The 25,852-nt window shown below is 37.0% G+C and overlaps 1 protein-coding gene and 1 pseudogene across 1 annotated transcript in view; one reads left to right on the top strand and one right to left on the bottom strand.

Moving 5' to 3' along the window:
- The window catches only part of PDE11A (phosphodiesterase 11A), a 395,750-nt gene that overhangs the window by 356,446 nt on the left and 13,452 nt on the right, over nucleotides 1-25,852 (bottom strand). The window lies entirely within an intron of this gene.
- LOC118909187 (cytosolic 5'-nucleotidase 3A-like) lies at nucleotides 4,786-12,842 on the top strand (annotated as a pseudogene).

Genomic DNA, 25,852 nt, shown 5'->3' with positions numbered 1-25,852 from the left:
TTTTAAAATCTAAAAAAAAAAAAATTGTGGTAGGGAAGGAGGAGAGAAAAGGCTTCTTTACAGAGTGTCAGCTAAAAAATGTAAAAGGAATCATAAAATTATATGACATCTATTTTGCAACTACCAATATAATAATGGATACAAGCAAGGATCATCAACAATACTAATACCATTGGGTGAAAAGTTATTGTTAAACAGAATATTTACATAGTCTCAAAGTGCTACTCCAAAGATTCCTTATTAAATTCAAAGAGAAAAAGATACCTTTACCATTTAGAGATCTGGAGGAAACCACTTAAACAAGTAATCCAATTCTGTATCACCATGAATAGACAAAATAGCATCACATGCCTGCAGGTGTGATGTAATAAGGACCCATCACTGTCAAGAACATGGAGCTCTTGCGGACGTGTAATGTGAGTCTGAGCATTCAGGGAAAGAAAGTTAAGAGAAATGTAGATTATTAGTCATTCTATCAGAAGCCCGACCTAGCCTCTTCAAAAATGTCAATATTATGAAAGACCAAAAACAATTTAAAATAAAATAAAACCATGGGAGCTGTGTTCATTTAAAGAAGACTTAAGAGACCTGAAATCTAAATAAAACATGTAATCCTTCATTGAAAACTGTTATGCACCTTGGATGGGGGGGACAATTAGAGAACGGGGAACACAGGCTTCATGTTAGATAATATCACTGTATCAGCATAAAGTGGGTTAGCTGTGATAGTGCTACTGTAATTGGGTACTTCAACTTTCAAATGAAAGAAAGAAATGAGGAGAAAAGAAAAGAAATGTAAAGAAGGAAGGAAGGAGAGAGGAAAGACTTCTGAAAGGGTAGCAGAGACTGAAAATACTCCAAGGGAGATGAGACACTGGATCCAGGCTCACAGCTTCAGGCCAGGGGCTGAAGAGAGGCTCCTCCAGATGCCCTCAGGTCTCCCTTGTTAAAAGTCACTTAAAAGACAAGCACAAAGCACTGCTGTCCACAGCATCTAGAGGTATGAATTTCTTTGACTAAGGGCCTAAGGAGCCTGGCTGCAGGCAAGGTGACAGGCTTGTGGGGGCCCCAGCACCACCAAGACCGGAGCCCTTAGACTCTGTAGCAAGGCCTGATTCTGGTCTGCGGACCCAGGAAGGCCACCCTAAACCCTTCGCTAGGGAGGAGGGAGCCCTGAAGGAGAGAGGGAGAGCAGAACCCCAGCAGAACCAAAGCTCTGCCTCAAGATGAGGCTGCAACCAAACTTTCAGAAAAACACTACTCTGTCTGAATTTTTTTTAGAAATTCTCTGAGGAATGGTTATGTGTCAAGCTGTGGGCTAAGAGGTCCAGCAGGAGCAAGCGAGGCACCATCCCTGCCTTCATGGGCTTGAGATCTAGCAGGTGGGGCAGGTGACGAGAGAATGTAGAATCGCGTATTGTGGGGAGCGACTGAGGGGAAGAATAAGGTGTCACGAGGACTTAATACGAGGGGCCTATTTTCTATGTAGATCAAGGAAGGTCTCTGTGCAAACAGGACAAGTAAGCTGTGACTTGAGTCATGAGTAAGAATTAAACAAAGACTGTTGTGAAGAACTTTCCAGGGAACTGGAACAATGCATGTGAAGGTCCAGAATCAGGAAAAAGCTTAGTAAGTTCTGGAAACTCACAGGTCAATGTGGCAAGATAGGGAGTCAAGGGAAATTGGAAAAGGGAATCAGAGCCAGACGGTACCGAGTGTTACAGGCCTGGAGAGGAGTTACGTTAATCCTAAATGCGTGGAAAATCATTGAAGATCTTGAAGCAGAAGAATGGTGTGCTTCCTTATCCAGCACCCAGCATTCTCTGAAATCATCTTATTAGTTTACTTGCTCTTCCCCACTAGGATACCGTATCTAAGACAGCAAAGATTTTGTCTCCCTTGTTTACTGCTTCATACGGGCATATTATAGATGCTCCATAATATTTTTTTGAGTAACAGGGTTTTTTTTTAAGATTATACTGCAATTATTCAAAATACAGAAAAGTTTAAAAGGCCCTAAGGTTGCACATTTCATTCCTTGTACACTTTTACACATGTACAGAAGAAAGACATGCAAATGGTTACTGCAACAGCAATTATGAAAAGAAAAAATTGGAAACCATTTGAATGTTGGTCAATAGATAAACAAATTATGCTCTTTTGTTTTGATAGTATACTATACAACAATTTAAATGAATGAGCTAAAGCTATTTGTATTAATCAGAACATGTTAAGTGAAACAAACAAAATGCAATCTGATATCATCTAAATGATACTATTAATACTTAAAAATAATATTAAATAAATAATATGTATGAATTCAAAGAGATAGCAGAAGTATAAGGCACACATGGTAATAATAAACTCTAAATTTATAAAGCAGCTGCCTCTGGGGAAGAAGAGAGGAAATGGCACTGGGAAGAGGGTATAAAGGAGACTTCAAATCTAACACACTTGTCCTTCATCAAAAAAAAAACAAAACTGTAAAGTACATCTACTATGTTAATGCTTTACAAACCTTGATGGCCTATTCTTATCTAAATGTTTGAAATATTTTATAATAAAATGTTTAAGACCATTTTTTAAAAATTAAGAATCTAGTGGGAGGTGATACGCATTGAAATAGGAGAAACCAGTGAAGAAATTTCAGTGGTCGAGGTAAGCCAAGAGGATTGATTGGGTTAAGAGAAAGGCAGTGAAGTTAAGGAGACATAGGCAGATACATGGAAAGTCGAGTCCACAGTACTTTCTGATGGAATGAATGAGGATGCGGAACTAAAGAAGAAGAGTGAATCTCAGTTTTTAATTTGAGAAACTGTATGGACAGAAGTGCCATACACTGGAATGGGTGAGTTCAAGATAAAAATGAGAGTCTACATATTAAAAAAGCCAAGAAGGTTGATAAATCAGTTTATTAAACAAGGTAAAGTGCATTCTGTGACCTAAATCAGTGGTTCTCCACCCTGGCTGCATGGGAGAATTCCCTGAGAAAGTTTCAAAACACCAGTGCCTGGGCTCCACCCCATCCCAAATTGAATCAGTCAGATAGTTGGTATTTTTTAAATGCTGATAGAAGGTTGTGTCACATGAGAACTATTGTCCTAGATGATACAGAGCCTAGTAGCCAGAGACATCATAAAATTCATTGATAGGAAAAGCCTTAAAATGGCAAGGAACAAAGAGAGTGGCACATATTCTGGTGGTTGCATACCAGTGATGTGGGCCCTGTTAGACGGGACTTGAAAATCCACTCTGGGGTAGGCATGGCTTGTCTGCTCTCACCTTTGCGATAGTTTGCATCTCTGAATTAAGGCCCCACCCACCAAAGTCCAACTCTGAGTAGACCAACCTCCAAGACCGTGGGGTACTCATTGCCAAAATACTCAATGCCACCTGAGAACCACAGACATGGGAAGCTTCAGCATGACCAGGGGCACAAAAATGTCATTAACTCTCCCCACCTTCTCTCCAACTCTTTACACTCACCTGATAAACTTGTAACTCAAGAGTAAAAAATATTCATGTTGATAAATGTGATGTTAATCTTCCAAATTAAGCTGGAAAGAAAGACTTATTTCATTAAGTCTTGGTGATTTTTTAAAAAAATAATGCATCTTACTTAAAACATGCTTTGTCCATGTCTTCATTACACTACTTATGGAATATGTCTCACAAATTAACTTAAAACTTGTATAATGCATCAAACAGGAAGTCAGAAGAGTTGATAAAATTGCACATTTTCCTAATGTACATTAATCGTTGTATCAGTTTTCCAATTTAAAAAAATGAAGAAAGCTGGGCCCATAGTGGAGTTATAAATTAATTGTAGGAGAAGAAGAAAGCTAGGGAAATAATTAGATAAAGGGACATAATACTCTGATGTTACAGAGGGAAGTAAAGTTTTAAAAGAGAAGACAAAAAATAGATTTTGTTCAAGTGATGACCACAAGCAAGTATAGTAATAGGAGAAACACAGGATAGTGTGGACCTAGTCAGGGGGTCAGAAAAAGTTTCCCCATAAAAGCAAAGTGTTTAAGTTGACACCCAAAGGAAAAATTCCCAGGAAGAGTGAATTGTATCTAAAACCCAGTAGCAGGAGAAAGCTGATGAATTTGAGGAAATGAAGGAAGCTGAAGACGGCTCTCAAGGGAAGAATCAGAGCTGAGACAGGAAAGAGCTGGACACTGATGAAGGGGTGCTTAGTGACTAGATTTAGAATTGTACATTGATCGTAGCAGAAGGGCATCGCTAGAGGGTTTTAAGAAGGTGGGTTGAAGTACTGCCACTGACTCTTCATTTTAAGATGACCACTGGCTTACAAGCAAATAATGGATTGGAAACAAAATATCCAGATGAGAGATAAACCATGTCTGGGCTGGGATGGTCGTTAGTGGTCATAGGGGTGGTGGGAAATGGACTAAGTTGAAAGATATTTAAAAGGTAGAATCAGTAGGACTTGCTGATTTAATTGATGAAAGATTATTAGTGTTAGAGAAGCCAAAAAAACACTCCATATGTCCAGTGCAGGTACCTGGGTGAGTGGCAGAGCAATTCATGAGTAGGGAACACAAGGCAGAAGAGGTTTTGAGTGGGGAATATGAATTCTCTTGTGGGCATTTTGAGGTTTAGTTGATTATGAGCCATCCACATGGGGGTATTTGCCACCAAAGCAATTTGATACGTGTGTGTGTATGTTTGCACACACACACACACACACACACACACACACACACACACACAAATACCTATAAATATTTATTTTTAATTTCAGGAAAAGGACTTAAGATGGAAAGTAGAGACTGTTTAGGTAAGGAAGAGGGACTCTGCTTAATAACCTACTGTGAGGTTCAGGAGTTCACCACACTCACCAGCAAAGCTACACAGAAGGCCAGGTAAAGAGGAAGCAGCACCGGTAGGAAATTAGAAAGGCTGGGCCTATTTATTGCTGAAAAATGGAAACTTGAATAGGAAACTAACAAATGCCTCCAGGTCTATAATGAACTATCACATGGAGAATGATGTCCAATTTTTATTCGCCTCCCTTAGGACAAAAGAACAAGAAATGATCTACAACAGGCGAGATTTCTAATAAATTAAAGTAAGGGCTTCTTTAATAAGGTTGTTAAAATCCGGAATGAGTTTCTTATGAGGATCGTAGACTCTTCTTGCTTCAAGTATTTTTATGTCATAATATTTTTCCCATCTCAGATATTTTAAGAAACTGCTCTTGAGAAGTACAGGGATCTTCTCAGTGTCGTTTATGCAGACATATATTTTCTATGTGACACTCAGCTATGATTTTTAATACTTAAAGACAAAATCATAGGGCCAAAAGCCATTTTTACTTTAAGCAACAGAACTGATCTGCATCTGCTACATAGAGAACAGCAAATGGATACATTTCTGACCCAGGATCTTACATTTGGCAGCCTCCTCTGCAAATTCCTGAGTTGAATGTGATGCCACACAACACACTCAGAAAACAGGTCCCACCTGCAAGGTGCTCTAAAGCCGTGGAAAGAACCAACTTCAGAAGTCTGAGTTTTGAGGTCCTTGAGTAGAGAGTTACACACATGGCACTCAAGAATCCCAACCAGACCCAAAGAGACATCGTTTAGAGGCATAAGCAGCCTCAAAGCAAAAGGAAATCTGTTCCCTCTTCTTTTCGTGTTCTGAGAGAGGCCACTCAGGGCTCCCAGAGGCAGAAGCCAGAGCTAAGAATCTTATGTCAGACTCACAGCAAGGATGCGTTACATAAGATTTCTTTTATCCCCTCTGTATTTAACACTTCTACCCCCAACACTTTATAGTAAAAAATGTTCAGTGCTCACGATTAAGTCAAGAACAGTCTTGACCTGTAAGGATGATTGTTCTAACTACAATCTCAACTCTACCTTGGGTCCTGCATAGCTGAGATGGTCTAACTCTTCTGAGAACAACCATGTGATGGTAATTATCTTTTTAGAACATACAGACAAGGAAACAAGTAAACACAAAGAGCCCCTATTAATTCTATGAAATGTTTAGTGAGTTTGTATTTATGTTATTGTGTCCATATATTATAGAGGAAAGGTGATAAAAGATGTACATGTATAGGTGGTATTTCTTCCATCTACAGAAACTGTGAGTTATTCACAGGAGCAGACAGTAGTCAGCAACCTTGCTAACACTGGAATTACTCGGGGACTGATTGATCAGTAGGTAATTACTGATTCCCTAGTCCCACCCTGAACAATTAAACCATAATTGGTGGGGAGGGACTGTGCAGAGGATCTGATTTTTAGTTGTTGATCAGGGTTAAGGATCACTGAATTAGAGATCCCTTAATAAATCCAAGGCCTCTAAGGGTCTGCTTTAGTGCTTTCAGGAGAAGTGCTTGTTACCTTTTTTAAGTTTTAAATTTTCCACCCACTTTGCACAAAGGCTTAATGTACTGGGCCTACGTACCTTCACTAGCACCCTACTATCCTACACCAAAAAAGGAAGGTTTGGAGACAAAGTTCAGTCCCACATTTCATCTACATCCCTTTCAAATGCCTTCTGGAGTTGAAATGTAGAGAAGCTAATGGAAATATAAACTGTAAAATGACTAAGCCATGGAAACTCAAACCAATAAACTGCGTGTCTAAAGCTTAAAAGAAAATTACTTTTATTGGTACATCAATTGGTAACATCCATTTAATTCAATTCATAAAAGATTCTCCTACATTTATGATTATCATACACATCACATATTTTCAGAAAATGCTTGGAAGGCTAAGCTCTTGAAAATGTTTATTAGTCTTCAATGTATTTGAAATCTACTACTCTGCTTTCCTGTACAAAGAAAGATAACTAATTGTTCTGAATTTATGGGAAATTGAGATTATATTGCATAAAAGCAAAGACACAACATACGGTAACTTGATAGATAATGCTTTGGGCCCCTAATTTGATATTTGCTGAGAAAAAGCACAAAGTCATCATTGTTGTTCTTAATATGTATTTACAGAATGTCATTATTCTACAGTATACAAAAATCTTGTCTGAATTCTTTCACAAAAAACTTGTAGAGTTTTCAATAATATAAAACATTACCAATGAATATGTATGATTTTGAAGCTTCACTCTCTTAAGGACCCTAAGTGGTGTGGTAGGTGGTAGAGCAGTTTGTAAATATGTACAGATCAGCTGTACTTGTAAATGTTTAGTGGGCACTCTTTCATTTAAGTCCTCCAAACTGAATTTAGTGGTTAACAGAGACCATAAAAGAATTTAAAATGAGGTTTTGAAATAGTTGTTGTTATTACCAAATTGCAGTCAGATTAATTCCATCCTTTAGTTACGTTGCTGAAGTAAACTTGGTTTGATGATATTATTTCTTTGTTCTTCCTTTCTTAGTTGGCATTTTTCTTTGGTGCTGTCTTATTGTTGTCATATGACTATTATTATTTATATCTTTCCTATGATTAATACAAATACATCTGAAAGCAACAGACAGAGAAAATGGAAGACCCACAGCACAGCTGAAATTTGCAGCTGAGATGGGACAAAAGGAAATGCTGAATTCTAAAGCTTCTTTAATATACAGTAAAGATATCTATTACAGATATACTGTTAGTATGCATTTTGTAAGTTGAATTAAAACACAATAAGCTTTATTATGTGTAATTTAAATGTTTGAGAAAAGGCCAGTACATGAAGAGAGAGCTATGGGAAGAGTCAGTTAGCCAGAGGCACCTTTCCTCCTCCTTGTCACAGGGTGACCAACTAAGAACTTCAGTGAATCAGGAAGCAAGGATGTAAGGCAGAACCTAGAAGGTCAAAGTCTGCCAATGTGAACAAGAGATGGTCAGCATGGAGTTGTGGTTCAGATGCCAAAGTCAGGAACCAGGCAATACAGAGAAAGCCAAGGTCAAGACAGCATTGTGTGAAAAGCCAGATCTGCATCAGGATTATGGATGTAATTGACACAGTAGAGTCTTAGTCCCAACCATTTGTTAAAACCTAACAAGGACCACCTCCAAAAGAAAGCCTTTTGTACCCTTCCCACTGTGGCTGATTGAAAGAACTTAAAGAGTAGCCCCAAAATGTAACTGACTTAGAAGCAGCTATATCAGTCAGGTCCTGACCTTTCCCACACTTATGGCAAATACTTTAATTTCTAGTATCATAGTGTATATTTTTAATTACATAGTTTATTTAGGTTTTATTGTTATTATGATGAAATTACTGTTTCATAAAAATTACAAATTCCAACATACAGTTTGACAAAGTTTATGTTAGAAAGTAATTTAAAGTTTGCTCTAAAAAGTTCTAAAAGTTCCAAGACACGTTTAAACATATTTTAAAATGAAATGTTTCTTGAAATACTTTAAATCGTTCTTTCTTGTGAGAACATGATAAAAATGCAGTGATTACCTGATATCAAACTAAACCTCAAAGCTACAAGAATTAAAACAGTATGGTTCTGTTCTAAAGATAGAAAAATTGATGAAAGAATAGAAAGCCACATATATCTGCATATATATGTAAATATGCAGATATATGTGTGTGAATTAATGTATTTAATAAATCATAGAGTAGTATTTCAAATCAATCAGAAAATTGTGGATTATTCAATTGGCTGCAAATAAAGAAGAAATAAGTAAGACTGTTATATCATATATCAAAACTAACTTTAAGCAGAATAAGGAACTAAGTATACTTATCTCTTGATTAATTCAAAAGTAGGACAGATGATTCACTCAAACCCTGCTAAGACACATTTGTTTTAACATAAAATACTAAGAGAAGAAAAGTTCAAATGTTAATTATAATAGTTAATACTATGAGAATGCTTATATTCCACATATTATCAAGCCTAAATTTGCACTCAGACAAGTCAATGGCCTTTTGTTCAAATGCTGACCTTTTTTTCCACCAAACCTTTAAACAAAACAACCAATAAAAGTCAGATTAATTCCATTTCTCTCACTTGTTCTATTTCAGGTATGATTCTTACCATAAATGCAAATGATCAAAAGTTTTTACTGGAAGAATGAATAATGACATGATAAACAACAAACCAAATCATCATTTACCTTACTTGAAAATTATATTAAAACATTTTTATTATTTAAAATGTTAAATGTCAAAAATAAAATTAAAAAATGGAAGAAATATGATTGAATATTTTCTCTGATGCCACATGGGAAAGTCTTTTAACCCATAAAATCAAAACAAGGAATCATAAAGGAAAAGACTGGAAGATTTGACTAATATTTTAAATTTCAGTACCTCAAAAATAATACAAACAGAATTAAAAGTAAAATAAAATTGGGAAAGTATTTTTAAACATATGGCTGACAAAGTGTTCAATGCTTAACATACATAATTCTTACAAATCATTGAGAAAAAATAATCATTGGGTAACAATAAGAAATTAGCAAAAGAAAAAAGTTTGATGGGCTATAAATACATGAAAACTATCAAATTACAACAATTGTTATAGTTTTTTCTATAAAATTATCAAAGATGAAAAATTTAAGGTGTCAATATATCTAATTTATTGGAAGTTTTTGTGATCAGTCTACTTTTATACATTTCTGGTGACAGTACATAAGTACAATATATATATGGAGAATAATTTGGCAATAAGTAACAAAAGCTTTAAATTTTTCATTCTCTTCCATATAGCAATTTGATTCTAAGAATTTATAAGGAAAAGTTGAAAAATGCCTACATATTAATAGGAAATTGATCATTTTATAGTGTATCCACACTACCACTAAAAAAGTGTTTTAGGTTATTATTATACATGCTATAAATGATTTTACTATGACATGAGAAAATGACATGAAGAAAAGAAGTTTGGAAAGCAGTACTAATTAGCATAGTTACCTCGGGGCGATTGGATTACCATCCAGGACAGCACTATAGCTGCAAAAGTGCCCTCCAAAAAGATAGAAGTCATTATACTACTGGATTGCCAGTGAAATAGATATAGAAGATAAGGCAAATGACAACTGTCAAGATGGAGGTAGGCCAATCATCATAAATAATATAAATATGTAAAAAATAGCATAGCTCTCTATACTTTTAGCAGGATATTATAGCAGTCTAAATAGCCCTGTTTTTTTTTTAAGCCATTATCCCGGTTACAAAACTCTGTTTTATGTGAGTTGAGTGCTAGCTGATTAAAATTAAGTCCAATTGAATTGCTACACAGAGTGCCAAAGGAATGTGGTATTTTCTGAAAATCCCAGAGAACTAAGAACAAAGATTGCCAAGATGTTACAGCTGGGCAATGTTCTGATATGTAAAATGAGTCTTTTAATTCTCTCAGACTCTGACATTCTGCAATTTAATTGCTAAGTACCAAGTCTTATGTGGTATAGCACGTATAGGATTGGAAAGAAAGAGACAAAAACCATTATTTACAAATGATATGATTGCTTACACAGAAAATCTCAAAACAAACAATACAGTTACTGAATAAATTGTGTTGAAAAAAACAGTTGTGAGGACTAAGTGAAATAAAGTGTTGACTATTTGACACATAGTAGGAACTTAGTAAATATTAATATCCTTTCCCTCAGAATTGACTTTAGGTAGCTATTTCATGTGGTTAGAGGATATTTTAAAAATAAAACTTTAATAAGAGGAATGTTAGATTAAAAACCAATATGCAAAAGTAAATTCTATTTCTAGATTCCCACAACAATTAGCTAAAAATGTAATTTTTTTAGAGATACAATCTAAAATAGCAATAAACATTTTTTAATACCTAGGGTAAAATAAAGAATGTGTAAGTCTTTTACAGAGAAAATCAAAAACTTCATTGAAAGATATTTAAAAGATTAAATAGATAGGAAGATCTATCATAACACTGGGTAGGAAGACTGAGTATCATAAAGCATATCATAATTCTCTCCAAAGCAATTTATGACTTCAGTGCAACTCCAGTAGAATTCTATTAAGTGTGTGTGTGTGTGTGTGTGTGTGTGTGTGTGTGTGTGTGTGTGTGTGAAACTCAACAAGTCAGTTATAAAATTTACATGAAAGACTAAAGGGCCAAAAGAAGCTAAGACACTCCTGAAGAACAGCATGTAGGCAGAGTTACAAAGGTCTTCTCTACCAGATATCAAGACCTTCTATAAGCCGTGGAAATTAAGGTAGTGTGATATTGGTGCAGGCATAGACTAATAGACCAAAGGAAGACTAGAGAGCCTAGTAACTAACCCATGCTAATATGGAAAATGGGTAGATGACAAAGCAGACATTATAGATCAAGAGAAAAGATGAACTATTAAAAAATGACACTAGGTCAATTTCTTACCAAAGCAGAAAAATAAATGAAGATGTGTCCCTATCCTACACGCTAAGACAAAAATGGATTGTAATTAGATTAAGTACTTGATATGAAGCACCAATTTACAATATTTCCAAAAAATGACATAGAACACTTTTTAACCCCTTGTTTCTTTAACAAGAAATAAACATTACAAAAGTTAATGAGAAGATCAATAAATAAAATTGCATTGAAATTAATAATTTCAGCTCACCATTAAGAATGAAAGCAAGAAATAGAGGAAGCAAAGATATTTGCAATATACAACCAGTAAGGGGTTGATGTTCAAAAAATGTATATATATAACTCTCTATATATAAAGAACTCTTACAAATCAATAAGAAAATGGCATTCTGAATAGGAAAAATGGGCAACTAACATAGACAAGTATTTCCTGAAAAAGGAAACACAAATAACACAAACATATGAAAAATGACTGAGGCAGTATTCACAAGGTTCACCATGAAGCATGTGTATAGCCTGCTGCCCACTCTAACTGGCCTCTTCTTTTTCTGGCTGGGAGACAAATGAGAGCCCTGGACTAGGTGGCTATGGGGAGTGGGCTCAGTGAGGAATGCCAGCATTTATGCCCTTATGGCAGTGGTGGTGCTAGTCCAATACACTTTCACCTTGAAGAAGACACAGCAGAAGATCAAGATCATGGAGATGAATATTGGATAGCTAAGAAATTACTGATTAAGGGTATGCTGTCTTTGCAAAAATGATGCCAAAATTCCAGAATCATTCACATCAAGAACCCTACAAGGGTAGAAGAAATTATCTGTGGTCTTGCCAAAGGAAGAGCTATCATACTTCAGATAATAACAGACTTTGATATGACACTAAATAGATAGAAAGGGAAAAGGTAACCAACATGTTATAATATCATTGACAACTGTAAACTGGTTACAGATAAATGTCAAAAAAAGCTATTCAGCTAAAGGGAAAATGTACTATTGAAGTTGATCTTCTTACCAAAGAAGGCCAGTAGTCTTCTATGATAGAACAGTCTACCAAGTCACATAATTTGTTTGTTGAACAAGCTTTATCAAAAGCTAAATTTAAAGAAGTTATGGAATTTGATGTCATATTCAAAGAAAGATAGGAGAATTTATTTGATAAGTTCTAGCAATACAACATCCCTGTGTGACTCTTTTTGTATTGTATAGTTGATGTACGGTTATTTGTCAAGATAGTGTTGCCATTCATATGTGAATGCAGTGCACAGCTTCATGGACTTTGATGAAAATGGGGCTTTCAAAGGATGTAAAGGGGAATTAATACACATAAGAAAAACAGAATATATGAATCCACAAAAAGACAATAGCAACATAATTCTGTTGAGAGACTCCCAAGGAAACTTAAGAATGTCAGATGGAACAGACAATGTTGAACACATTCAGAAAACTAGGTATCTAAGTGATAGAATGAATGAACTTTTAGAAAAGTACATGGGATCTTATGACACCATTGTAGTACAATTTAGTTCTCATTGGTGATAGCCAACACTATACTTCAGAAGATTCTATAAACAAGTATTTTTCAGGAACACCTATCTTCCAGAGGATAAATTGATGTAAGAATTGCTCACCTTTTCATCTTGCTAAAAAGACTATTTATAATATATTCTTGCTTGTAAAGTTTTCCGTTATGTTACTTATGCATTTTCAAATATGCTGAGTCCATCAACTGCAAACTCCTTTTTCTCTACCTCTCCCAACAAACTTCCTACCAGGTTAAAAAAAACTTAAAGACTAAATTAGAGAATAACTCCTTATCTTTCCAAAGTTATGAAAAGATGATTGAGGCAGTATTCACAGGGTTCACCATGAAGCATGTGCATAGCCTGCTGCCCACTCTCACTGGCCTCCTCTTTTCATGGCTGGGAGACGAATGAGGGCCCTGGACTAGGTGACTATGGGGAGTAGGCTCAGTAGTTTAATATTATCACACACTTTTTGAGGAAACTTTTTATACTGGGAAAGTTTATATAATTTTGAGAAGAAGATTCATGAAATGGTGAATGATTTTTTAAGTATTGCTGTTTTTGTAATTTGGGTAAATCATTTACCATCTCCTGAAAGAAAAAATGGGAGGCGGGGGGGGCGTGGAAAGAGGGGAGAGTGGATTGACCTCTTTATGACCAGGAAAATGCAAATAAAAACCACAATGAGAAACAATTTTCAACACACCAGATTGGCAAAAATTAAAAAGCCTGACAATATTAAACATTAGCAAGAATGTGGAGCATAAGACACCAACTCACATTGCTAAAGGGAGTGTATTGGTGCAGCCCTACTTGGGACAATACTATCATTAACAGTAAATTTGACATGTGCACTAACTATGACCCAACAATTCTACTTCTACATATACACAACAAAGAAACTCCTACATAAGTAATATTCATTTTCTATTGCCACAAATTTAGTGGCTTAAAGCAACATGAATTTATTCTTTTACAGTTTGGGAAGCCCTAAAACCAAAGCTAGCAGGGCTTGCATTCCTACTGGTGGTCCTAGGGAAGAATGCATTTGCATTCCCTGGCTTTTTCTAGCTTCTGTAAGCCAGCTGCATTCCTTGGTTCATGGCCCAATTGTCCACCTTCAAATACATTTGCACTTGAAAGCAGTGCAGCATTTTCCAATCTTTCTCTAACTCTGACCCTCCTGGATCCTTTTGACTGTGTTGGGCCCACCCAAATGACCCAGAATTCTCTCCCCATGTCAAGATCCTTAGCTTAATCATATCTTCAAAGTCCCTTTTGTCATAATAGCTAACGTAGTCACAGGTTCTGAGGATTAGGATGCAGATATCTTTGGAAAGCCATTTTTCAGCATTCCACACAAATAAGCCAGGAAACATCTACAAAATGTTTACAGCAACATTACTTATAATAGCAAAACAAACAAATCCTAGAAATAACTCTAAAGCCTATCAGTGGTAGAATGGATAAATTGTGATGTATTTATTCAAAGGGCTATATACCGCAGTGGAGAGTATTACCACGCATTTCAACAGGAATTCATCTCAAAAACTAATGTTGGACAGAAAAGCAAGAAACGGAAGAATATAAATAGAACAATTCCATCTATACACAGTTCAAAAGCAGAGAAAATGAAATTGCATATTGTATAGGAAAACATACAAAGGTGGCAAAGCTGTAAAAACATAAAAAGCAAGGGCATAATCACACCAGCACACACAAGAGATGGTGATAAGGGGGTGGGGGGATAAGGACAGGACAGTATGATTGCAAAGGGAGAAGAAGACATCAGCAGTAATGGCAATGTTTCATGTTTTTGCCCGGGATAAGTGGAAGGATGTCCAGTTTATATTATTCTTTATACTGTACATACATATCTTTTCTCCCCTTTGGATACATGATACATTCACAGTTTTCTAAAAAGGCAATGGACAATACAATAAAAACTAAAGGGCCAAATCTCTTGTCATTGCCACTATGCTGAGCACACGTTTTGCTTTTACTTTCCTTTGCAGGATCCTAAGCGGGATGCTTTAGCAACATACACGAGTAGTTATAACCCAACTCTCACAATGCTAATGGGAACACTATGGCCAAACCACTAACCCAAAACTTTAGTCCAAGGAGTTATTGGTACTAACACTGACTGTTTATTTAGAGAACAATACACCTCAATCTGTTCATTCCTCTTGTTCTTTTACTGTGTGTTGACATTACCATGAATTACAGATAATTTACTAAGTAGAATTGCCTTCCTTCTCTACAGTCCTTTGCACATTGTTTTGTCTGAGTAACTTTATGACTTTGGTCACTACTGAAGTGTAAGTTCAAGTGAATAATCTAATCAACAAATATAGACTAATAGTAATGAACACTGAGAAAAAATTTTTTTTGGAAAACTATGCAATTTCTCAAGGAAACTGGGACCTCTAACTGGACAAAACTACAATAAGCTATTTTCACACCCAAAAATATTTTTTCAAAAGTGGCAGAACCCAATATTTATTCTAAGTCCACGTGGCAATAGTTCTCCAGTTTTTTTCACAATACTTTGTATGACAGTCGTCACTGTCAAGGTAGCAAAGCACTTAATTCCCCTTTTGAAGTACTATCTGTCCAGTTTCACACCTAGCCTGTAACCTTTTCTCTGGGAAAAGACAATATTTCAAGCATTATCCCCTAGATGTTACAATACAATTAGCTGAGGCTGCCTGTGAATTAAAGACTCCCTTGAGTATGTTTCTCATAAGACCCATACTTATTAAGTGCTAAAAACTTTAAATGATCACAAAAATAATTTTCCCAAGGAAGAAGTTTTTTGCTTCCTTTTCAAAAAATTGTAAAGAACCTGTATAAATATTACTATTCTTTTTTCCTGCTTCTATAGGTGTCTAAGTCATGAGTATGTTCTCTTGTGTGAGCAGAGGGGACAATAGTCTATGTGGTAACTTTCTTACATAGGCCCAGCCAGCTTCACACACCACATAGTTTCTGTGCAATAATTCTAATGATACATATAATTAAATAAAATCCATAACATTAAGTTATATATTTTATCTATTTACAGTCTAAAAGATCTAAAACAGAAGTTTCACTATATATATAATTTTAAAGGGTAGGTGACTAATAAAAATTAATAAACCTGTAAGAATACTGGAAAATATTAAAGTGTAGATAATCAGTTTTATGTGATATACCTTCCATTCTTTCCACAAGGGCCTCAGTATGTGGTTGTGTTAAGTAATATTCAGAATGGAAAAACTGATTTTAAGATACTGGAAGTATAGAAGATATTCAGCCATAAATTCTCTAAAATTATTATCATGTCACATAGAAGTTTTTAAAAAACAACAGTTAGGGGCATAAGGGTTATGACGAAGATATCGTTTCTTGCTACACAACTGCTCTGTATCAAATTTGTACTAAATCACTGTAGCAGGCAATTAGAGGTAAAAAATCCAAACAATTCACCAACACTGAAACTCAGAGCCTTCAAGCAGTCATAACACCTGTCTCCCCCTGGGCTGACATAATACTTTAACCAGGAATGAGATACCTTTATCTGCCTACTTTTGCATTATTGAGGGTATATATTGTGACCTTAATTAAAACTCAACTTTGACAGCATGAGCTAACAAAGGATTTAGGCATCTTCTATTTTGTGACTGAGGGTACTAAGGAAACATATCTGAAACACCAATGACAGAAGACTCCAATGCCTCTGATGGGTCTGATCTTGTTAACTGGGAAGAACACCTTAGGAATTGCATAGTAGGTATTTTACGTATTGGAAACTTTGTCAATGAGTGGTTAGGCAATGCAGCCACAGCAATGGACAATAAGTTACTGAGCCTGCATATTAATAGAGGACTGCTTGATTTCCCAAATCCACACAAAACAATGTGTACCAGATTTTATAAGTCATGTGGTCTGAACTTTAATTATAAATATTTGAACCAACTTTAGCCCAGATCCATAGAGACTAAAAACATCTGGAATAAAAAATTTTTCCTGTTGTGTTTTTGTCTTGTACTTCTAACTTTAATCTCAGTGGAGGTCTTAGGGCCCTTAGTAATTCATGAGAGTTGACTCCCATTGTGGAACATAGAGTGAGATGCTGAGAGGAACAGTAGCCTGCCTAATCTCCTTGACCTGTCATCCCTAACCATCCACACAAAGGCATCCTTAGCATCTGGCATCACCTTTTCAAATTAGCTTCTGGCATGAAACAGGAACATGACAGCTTACAAACTGAGATTAAAACAGACAAGAAACAATTCTGATGATCCATATTTTTACAAATAACTGATTTAGAGGTGTACTTGTAGTAGTGGTCTGTAAAAATACAATCTCCTTAAAGCCATCACAAACAGGAATTACCACAACTAAAATATTTTTCCCTGGGATGGTCCTGCAAAACTCAGTACCTCTTGGCCAAGATTTCTTAATAAATATCCAAGGAAAAGTTAGTGCTTTTGGTGGGTCATGACAGGGAACTTAAGCTCTATTTCTGTCTCCTCTAACAGTTAGTGAGGGCTCAGAACACCAGGTCTCAACAACAGAAGCCTTGGTTAGGTGGAGGGATGAGTATCACATGCTGCTCATGAGGTCAAAAGGCAGGAGAGGGGGGCAAAGAGAGGTAGCATTTGAAAAGAAGGACAAACAAGAGAGCCGAGTAGAGCATGTAAAAAGCAGTCACTCAGAAAGGCAAGCAAGAGAGGAGCAATCTAAGTATACTGTTTCAAAGAAGACCTGGAAAGTTGAGAGTTTGATGGGAGACAGAGAACAATGGGGAGCAACGACAGAAACAATTTCCTGAATAAAGGGCTATGGACCCCCTTGAGTGTGGGTGATAAGCAGTCCATTTAAGATGCTGGAGGGGAAGATTTTACAGGGTTTTTTTCCCATTTACATTATAAGATGAATTACAAACCTTTAGCTATAGATTCTAACGATACTGTCATAAAGACAATTTCCAGTTGTGGTTCACACAATGTGGCCTTATATTATTACAGTGATACCCAGCTGATATTAGGTATTCAGTACACATTTGAGAAATGGAATTTAAGGAACAATATGCTTTTTGATAAGAACCAATGCTATTTTCCTCAGGGACAGTATCTGCATTGGGCAGATGATTCACACTGATGCCTTATAAACGGCATGAATTCCTTAGAAAGTTTCTCCACTTGGCCCTCCCTTCACCACTAAACTCAAAATATTAGCCAAATCCTGCAGTGCTAAGTATGCAGGTCAGGATTCTACTGACACTGAAACTTGCCTTGAAAAGAGAGCAGTGATGCAACCTGGCTTTGCAGCAGCAGATAGTCCATGGCTTTGGCTTTCAATTTCGGTCTGCTAAACCAGTAGACAAGCATAAAGCAGACAGTGTCATACCAATTACTCCAGCATTGCATATGGTAGGTTGACCTTTAAAGAGGTACTAAATGAGGCTTGTGCTCTGTTTAAATTATAAAAGAATTGAGGTAATTATGGAACTGACTTATTGTTCAGATGACAAAGATGATGGATATCATTTACCAAGGGCTACTACGGACCTGGTGTGCCAGGTATTTTACATACATGTCATATTCACTAAAGCCATGCAAAGTGAGTATTACAGCTCTGTATTTCCCATTGACAAGATTTTATGTTATGTTATGAGGAACATGAGGCTAAAATAAGGTAAGTTGCTTACATAACAAGTAATTCACCAGTTACTGAGCTGGAGTGATGACTCAGAGATGCGTGAATCTAAAGCTTGGGCTCTTGTTACACCCGTGCTACTTGGGAGAGTCAGCCATTTGTGCTCAGGGCCACTGCCCATGTGTTTAAGTGCAGCTCCAACACCAGTCTGTCAGTGGTAGTAAACAGTAGGTTCTGTTCAACTTCATGTACTAAAACAGAGTCAGAAGTTAACACTGCTTGTCTTTTTTCTTGTTGGTCAGTTCAAAACCGTGGTGACTTTTTTCCAGTCTGTGATTAAATATATTAGCAAAGGTCAATTTCTGCAAAAAGAGAACAGAAGACATCAAGTAAGCCCACCAAAAGCTTGGAGCTCTTGCTTCATGAAGAGTAGGCCCATCATAAATGTGCCAATATCTTTTCCTGGGTGCAGCCCATTTCATAGAAATGATGAAATGACTAAAGAAAGTGAAGCTAGAATCCTGATTTTACTTTATTTTCCCAAAATAGATGTAAGTATGATATATGATTTCCTGATATATTCTCTTGAGTTAAATCTTTCATGACGGTGGTCATATAGGAAGTTCTTGGGAAGTGCAAAAACACTGCATATGATGCCGAAAGTTCTAAATTCCCCATCCCAGATATGCTGCTGTGTAATTCCAAAATTCTGGGCCATTTAAATTCTCTAGGCCTAAGTTTATTCACTTTCTAAATAGGGATAATTATTCCTATCTTTCACAGAAGAGTGAGTTGTGATATATAGGCTGAAGCATTAAGTAAATCATATAGTGCTACACAAATAAACCACCACATCCAAAATACAGAACAAGAATCAGACTAACAGCACAGGAACTCTCCATTTCCCAAATCCTGTCTCCACAAGGTTTGCCTTACCTCCTGTCTTGAGTTCTGTGAGATTTCCCTAGATGTTATTTCTGGGATGTTATCCCTCACCCCACTTATTACTTTTGATTGCTTCAGTGCATGTCTGTCCACAGCAATCAAACCAATCCACGCAACAAATGTCCACAAAGGACTTCCCCTCTGGCCAAGCAGCAAAGAGCTGTTGGACCAATAAGTCACTTTTATGGCTATAACTTGAATGCCCTACTTACAGTTCACCTATAGTTTCCAAAAAGTTTCACAGTAAAGAGAAATGTATAATTTATTCTAAGATAATATGTTTGCTTATATACTCAAGAGCTCCAGGTCTTTTCTCACACACAAGTATACATCTATTAGGTTGCAATAGATATATGCAATTATAAGATCTGCAAAAAAAACAACTCTAGCTCTGCCTTGAAAATTATCAATATCTCTAAAATATTGTGGGAGATCTATGAACAATTTTCTCCAGTTAATTCCTAATGATATAAAGAGATTTTCTCAGGTTTTGGTACTGACCAGTTGTGATAAAAGATGAAAGGTTTTCATTTTTAAAGAAACTACCCATGATGCATACTCACAGCCCAGCTTCCAGAAATGTAACTGTGTAGTCCACGGAAAAGTTGTCACACATCTTTGGTAAAGGGCATTGTGAAAAGATGCTGTTGAAAGCTTGTCAGTCATTGTTTATACATCATGACAGAGGCAGTAGGTCATGGTGCTGAAGAACAAAAATTATGGCTCCAAACAGTACGGGTTCACACCCTGGCTCTCCAACTTATTAGCTATATGATCTTGGGGAAGTTACTTAACCTCTCTGTGCCTCAGTTTCTTCAACTGATAATTAACCCACCTTATAAAAGTGTTATGAGAAATAAATGACTTAACATGTAAAGTGTTTAAGACAATTCCTGGCATACAGTAAGCTCTTTATAAGCATTAGCTATTACTACTATTATTATCTTACCTTCACAGGCACTGATGGGTTATACTTCATGCAGTAGTCTTCTGAGGCATCTCCTACCAACCTCTCTGACACCATACAATGCTAGGATCTTTGCAAATGTACATAACTGGTATCATCTGATGTCAATGGATATGAATTGCTAACAGCTTCTGGAAGACATTCTAACAAATTTTTGAGCTTCATATTGTCAAGAAGCCTTCTTCTTTCGTGGACAGGACTAACACAACCTTGAGTATGTGAGTAGAACATGAGTATAATCCCTAACATCTTCCATAGTACTAGAAGTGTAGAGTCTAGACAAAGTTAGACAACCTGGATTTGCATCCTGGCTCTGCCACTTACTCTCTGTATAAACTTGGGAAGGTTACTAAACCTCTCAGAGTCCAGTTTCTTCACACGTAAAATGTGGAAAGTGATAGTATCTATGTCATAAAGCTTTGTGAGGATTAAATGAAACAATTAAATCTCTGCAGATGCCCAGCACATAGCATATACTCAATAAATGTTAGCTACTGCTATTAATTTTTCTTTGGTTTCATTAGTTTAGTTGATAAGAGTTCTTTACCTGTGTGTTAACTGAAAAAGAAATTATATAAGCAGTTGATACTTTAAGTCCTACAAAGCATGAGGATGGAGTTTTACTAGCAGAAATATTTTCTTGTGCCATTATAACATTGGATTTAATTCACAAAAGAGGTGTTTTGGAATATTTTATCATAAACCTTACAATATGGAACAATCCTGGAAAAGCTGTCTGAGAATTTATAGAAATATGTTGCAAAGGTGGTTGACTTCTGTAATAGAATCATCAGTGCTTCCTTTCTACTTGGGTTTTTGGTTTGTTTTTATAGTGTAAGGATTAGGATCAGTATTTTAGAATCATGAAGTCATACATAGAATTGGAAGATTGAAGGGTATCTAGTCCATTTAAGGCAGGCAGTATTCTTTTTTTTTTTTGGTATCATTAATATACAATTACATGAGCAACATTGTGGTTACTAGACTCCCCCCATTATCAAGTCCCCACCACATACCCCATTACAGTCACTGTCCATCAGTGTAGTAAGATGCAATAGAATCACTACTTGTCTTCTCTGTGCTATACTGGTCAGGCAGTATTCTTAGATTGGAATAATTATTCAGAAAAATTTTCTTTGATTTTTGCCTTGGAGATAAAGCTCAGGTCCTATAACGTAATAATTGGCTATATCCTCTATTGCAGTTGATGGGAAGCAAACCTGAACTCAAATCATTTCTTTCTTAAAGATATCTGTCATCCAACAGCAATACCAAGCAATGACTTATGTCTAGCCTTTCCAAAGATATACAAAGTTGCTATGTAAATAGAGTTTTATTAAGTCCTTTGGTCTACACTTTGCAGGAGATGGCAGCCCTGAGCCCTCTTGTAACATTCTGGAGCAGCCGTAACACTTGAGTGACTCAGATGTAAGGCATTCATTCAACACTCAGCATACCTTACTACAAAGCTACTAATTTTAAAACTCTTGGACATAATTCTTTGTTAAGGTTTCTCCTCTTCCCTTCTATAATTAACATGAAATTTCAGTTCCAGAAGAGTCTTAGAAATCATTTTCTTAGCCCTCTCTTGTTACATACGAAAATTGAAAGATCCACAGAGAGGAGGTCATCTGCCCAAGTTCCTATAGGTGATGAACGTAGGCTCGCGCAGATCTGTGTCCCTCTCCTGCTCACAGGCCTACGACAGTTCATTGTCTTCAAAGTGAAGGTGACTAGGGTAACAAGTCTCTCAAATAATCGGGCCCCACCTTCCTGCCTATTGCTATCCAGGACAGACTCCTTGCTGCCTCATAAACATTCGGTGGGAATTCAGTCTACAGAGAGACACATTAGGAGGCAGATTCAATTCTCTAGGTGAAGGATAATGGCGACTTGGACTGGGGTTGTGACAGCAGAGATGTAGAGAAATGGGTAGACTCAAGATCTCTTTTTAAGAGTAAATCAAAAGAATTTTCTGATGGATTTAATATGGTGGGTGAATAAAAGGAAGGAATCAAAGACGATGCCTAGATTTCTGGCCTGGGTAACAGAGGATAAGGGGATAAGGCAGAGGCAAGAGAGTGCTGGGAGCAGGGCAATGAGCCTTCTCTCGATGTTTCAGATGTAACAGTTATTTGGGAAGTGGCATAGCAAATATCGAAGGAGGAAGACTCTTCCCCCTTCTCTGGATTCCATGAGGAGAGATTTCCCCTAAACTTCCAGCCTTTGGGCCCACTCCTTGCTCCTCCCCATGGAGGTAGGGTAGCTGACCTGACTAGGGTGCTGGGGAGAGTAACTGGATATGCACAGCCCAGCCCTTGCTCCCCACAGGCTTCCAAAGTCAGCTGCCCACAGGAAGCATGCCTCTGCTCTTTCCTCAATGCTATAGTTTCAAAGTGATAAGGCCTCTCATGTGGGGAGGCCTGTGGGCATCCAACATTGTCTGTGTATGGGAGGATAGGTCTATCCACTTCTGGAGGTGGGTAATCTGAGCCCAAACACTTAAGCCTACACTCCAGTATTTGCTTAATAAGTTATAAACATGATATTTTGATGTCCCATTTCCCCTTTTGTTTTCTCTCTCATCTCAGTCAATTCAGGGCAGAGAAATGTTATTTATTGGGTCTTCTCAAAGCCCAGGAGGGGAGAAACAGTGATAGAGGAACATAGAGCCCTAACTCTAAGGGCCTAACTTATGGCCCTATGGCTTCAGGAAAAGGCCTCAGTGCTTGATTCCTAATCAGTGAAAGGGAAAGGATAACACTCTCTCTACCTTTCTTACCAGGTTATTATGAAGATCACATGAGAGAATTCTGTAAGAGTACCAGGCTCAAAATACAGGAACAGCACTTTTTGTTCCAAATACACTGACCAAGGAACTTTTTTCTACAAAAAGAACACACACAAAAAGGACAAACAAATATTTCTGTTCTAATACACATCATTATAGATATTTTAGTATACATGTCTTTTCAGGCAAATGGTGGTTTATCAACGATGATAGCCATGTAGGAAAAAAAAGGGGGGGAAAGGTAGTCTCAATACTTATGCATTCAAGTTTTGTTATTTCAAATTGTTAAAAAATACTGGCCTAGTCTTCAACTTTATACATGTATAGAGAATTTGAGAATTAGAAATGCATTCACAATGAATGGATTCCTGTATCAAGGAACGAAAGAAATTATCTTTCATAAAGCTGGAGTGATACCAAAAGAAACACACTTCCACACACAAGTCAGGCATTACAGTCTGCTGGAAATAATGAAGCAAGATGTAGATACTAACGTTCAATGTGGTTTTCGGCCAAGAGAAAACATCAGCTCTAGGAAACCAGGCCACATGGCTTGTAAAGTTCGGTTGACTTTCCCTTTGATGTACTGTCACCCAAGGGCAGCAGCCAGTCCCAAAGCTGAATTTTACAAATGACTAAGCAAGTTTCGGAGTGTTGATACATTGGGGGTGAAGCAATGTAATAACAGAGGTGATTAAATCCCACATGCTTCCTGGTGGATTCAGGAGAATGGAAAATATTTCTTTTCTGTGTACAAAAAGGGAAAAAAGAACCCTGCAGGGGACATTCACTGTCAGGAACTGTAGGTTAACAGAGACAAGACCTCAAACAATCAATCGGCCTGAGAATTTGCTGGCATGGTAACTTCTGTGGTGCCTGTTGCTAAGAAATTCTTGTTGGATACTAGACTGAAAGATACAGCAAAGAAATAATATTTATCCTTGTTCTCACTTTAATAAAAGCCTGGATGTTGTATACCAAGTATTTAAATACCAATTACCCTGTTACTTGTTCTACTGAGAATGTACTTGAGGGACAAGGTTTTTTTCATACTGCAAGACATTGACCCATAGGGAAATAAATCATAACCAAGGGCTACATAGGATAACAATTTGAAATATAATTAAAATATTATAATGTGTTTTAAAGAAAAAAATGTTCATGTATCTGATTTAAAATTTTTTTTTAATCCACTTGGAAGTAAAAGGAAATTCAGTTGTTTCCTGAGGGAGGGCTATGAGATTTTAAAGTTTGATCTAGAAATTAACAACTGGGAACAAATACTTAATTTGTGTTATATCCCTGTTATCTTCAGGTCAGTAATGCCAGAGAGGGCAAGAAGAGAACAGGGAGAAGAGAAGACAGAATAGGAAAAAGAGACAGAAGATGAAAGGTCAGAGGTGGGAGAGAGGATAGCAAAGGGAGGAGGGAAAGAGGGGCAGCAGTTACGCCAAAGGTGGCCAGGAGCGTGACATCAGCAGAGAGGAACTGAAAGGCACAAGACAAGGAAATGGGGGGAGGAAAGGAAATACAGGAAGACAGTGGAAAAGGGAAGAAGTCAATGCAAGCCAGGGGTTCAGAGGATTCTGAACTATGTTAGGTAAATGTGTCTGCTGACACCACTGCTCCGCTGTGCTTTGGAACAGTAACAGTTGTGACCACTGTGTTAGGAAATGTCATTGACCTATTTATCACAGCTGGTCACAGGTGACTTTACAAGAATTGCATACTTCTCAAAGGACTGAATATTTTCTAGGATAATGATAGATAGTCCAAATAAAAATATCTAGAGTCCAAAAAAGAATCTGACAGTCTTGGAGGATGCTTCCTGGAAACAAGTACAGACCAGGGAAACATAAACACTTTTGGTTTTGGGGGAGAAAAATGGAAGTGGTGTTAGTGGTGGTACAAAAGTTTGGTGCTAGGCTTTCTGAACACATTAATTTGGCTTAAATTACTACCCCTAAATCAGAGAGCTCTCAGCCTGACCTTTCTGGGTGTGACCTTATATTCTCCCTAGCAAATCATTCTGCCTTGCCTAAAAGACATCACTACTGCCATTTAAATAAACATAGGAAAAGCAGAATACATCTCCTTTGCTCCAGCATTGCTATTATTAACTACATAATCACTACTTAGCCAAAGCCCTGTGCCTGTTATATTAGTCATAGTTGCTACCTTTTTTCTCTTGCTTTCATCCTCCCAACACTGCTAATTCCTCTTCTTTACTGATAATATGAATTGCTTGGTTCCCTGTGCCAACATCTCTCTTCACAGCCTGGACCACTACAGCACTGGACATGTCAGCTTCCTGCTCCCTGAGAACCCAGCCCATCCCTGTGCATGAGAAAATGAAAGGACCCTTGGCCTACCAGTGGCCTGGTTCAGCATTATTAGCTAACGCCTGGTCTTAACCTGACCTTATAACCTACTACTAGTACCTAGGCCGCTGCCCTCATGACAGAATTCTCAATTACATTCATTTTCCTCATTTATTCATAAAAAAATATCTACTAAGTATCTTAATACTATATGCTAGGCACCGTGCCACACACAGGGAGTGCTACAAAGCCCAGAAAGTTATAGCATCTGTCCTCAAGGAGCTCACAGTTTAATGGAGAGAAAGACAGGTGAGCAAAAATTAAAATCACCAAAATTGGAGTAAATAGCAAGAGTCATATGGGCAAAGTGCTAATGGAAGTAGGT

This window comes from Manis pentadactyla, chromosome 6 (assembly GCF_030020395.1).
Source record: "Manis pentadactyla isolate mManPen7 chromosome 6, mManPen7.hap1, whole genome shotgun sequence".
NCBI classification, from domain to species: Eukaryota; Metazoa; Chordata; class Mammalia; order Pholidota; family Manidae; genus Manis; species Manis pentadactyla.
Note: the sequence above shows the minus strand (reverse complement) of the source record. Positions and strands in the feature narration are given on the sequence as shown.